This window comes from Azolla caroliniana, unplaced genomic scaffold (assembly GCF_043228905.1).
Source record: "Azolla caroliniana isolate FFs.n. ecotype wild unplaced genomic scaffold, voAzoCaro1.0.p SCAF_3, whole genome shotgun sequence".
Classification (NCBI taxonomy): Eukaryota; Viridiplantae; Streptophyta; class Polypodiopsida; order Salviniales; family Salviniaceae; genus Azolla; species Azolla caroliniana.
The window spans coordinates 9,375,559-9,377,172 of NW_028230438.1; the positions used below are offsets into that span (position 1 = coordinate 9,375,559).

General features: G+C 40.5%; 1 non-coding gene across 1 annotated transcript; it reads right to left on the minus strand.

The window, feature by feature from the left end:
- Positions 1-1,046: 1,046 nt before the first annotated feature.
- TRNAP-AGG (transfer RNA proline (anticodon AGG)) lies at positions 1,047-1,118 on the minus strand. The gene has a single exon. It is a non-coding gene; the product is annotated as a tRNA-Pro (tRNA).
- Positions 1,119-1,614: the final 496 nt, after the last annotated feature.

Genomic DNA, 1,614 nt, shown 5'->3' on the forward strand with positions numbered 1-1,614 from the left:
GTAATATGGATGTCGACATTCCCTTATTCTATAAATCACTTTAAGTGTGTATCACGATGTTCTACTTCAAATTGTAATTATTTACAATTATGCCTTCATAGATTGAGGAATCTTCTACGATTATCACACTCATGATAGGTTTCTCATTTCTTCGTTTTCTTCTTCTTCTTCTTCTATCTTCTGCGATTATCACACTCAAGACATGTTTATGGCTTCTTTTCTCTCTTCTTCTTCTTCTTCTTCTTCTTCATCTTCTTCATCGTCATCTCTTCTATTCTTCTTTTTGCCATTGGCTTCCTTTCCACTAAAATATTTTTTTTTCTTTTGCTTTTTGTTGGGGTTTTACTTACATTTTCATTATAAATACGTATTATACCTGTTTATTTATAAATACGTATTATATCTGTTTATTTATAAATACGTTAAATATCGTATTGGACAAACGTACATGATATTTGACTGAATAACATTGACGTATAGTACGTACTATACTAATGATGAGGTACTATACGTATTTAAACGTTAAATACGGGTACGTAAATAACCATGCACTATACCAAATGCCCTTGTTAACCCACAACTTCGTTTTGAGTTCGAATTCAAGCGAACCTCTGCTCGAGCTTAGGAATGTGGGGGCATTCTAAGAATTGAACTTGGGAATTGGCGTGGCCGAAGCGAGAACCATGCACCTACACCAAATGCCCTTGTTAACCCACAACTTCGTTTTGATTTCGAATTCAAGCGAACCTCTGCTCGAGCTTAGGAATGTGGGGGCATTCTAAGAATTGAACTCGGGAATTGGCGTGGCCGAAGCGAGAATCATGCACCTACACCAAATGCCCTTGTGAACCCATAAGTTCGTTTTGAGTTCGAATTCAAACGAACCTCTCCTTGAGCTTATGAACGAGGGGGTATTCCAAGAATTGAACTCGGGACTTGGCGCACCCTAAGCGAGAATCATGCAAATACACAAAATGGCCTTGTTAGCCCAAAACTTCGTTTGGAGTTCGAATTCAAATGAACCTCTACTCGAGCTTATGAATGAAGGGGCATTCCGAGAATTGAACTCGGGACCTCACGCACCCTAAGCGAGAATCATGCCACTAGACCAAATGCCCTTCTCAAACTAGAACTTCGTTTTGAGTTCAAATTCAAACGAACTCTCCTCGAGCTTATGAACGTGGGGGCATTCCGAGAATTGAACTCGGAACCTCTTGCACCCAAAATGAGAATCATGCGACTAGACAAAATGCCCTTGTTAACCCATAAGTTCGTTTTGAGTTCAAGTTCAAATGAACCTCTCCTCGAGGTTGGGAACGTGGGGGCATTCCAAGAATTGAACTCGGGACCTCTTGCACCCTAAGCGAGAATCATGCCACTAGACCGAATGCCCTTGTTAACCCATTATTTTGAGTTGAAATCAAACGAACCTCTCGTCAAGGTTACGAACGTGGGGGCATTTTGAGAATTTCATTCTGAACCTACCGCAGTCGAAGTGAAAATCATGCTACTACACCAAATGCCCTTGTTAAGGTACAACTTCATTTTGAGTTCGAATTGACATGCCTCTCCTCAAGGTTAGGAACGTGGGGGCATTTCGAGAATTGAACTCGA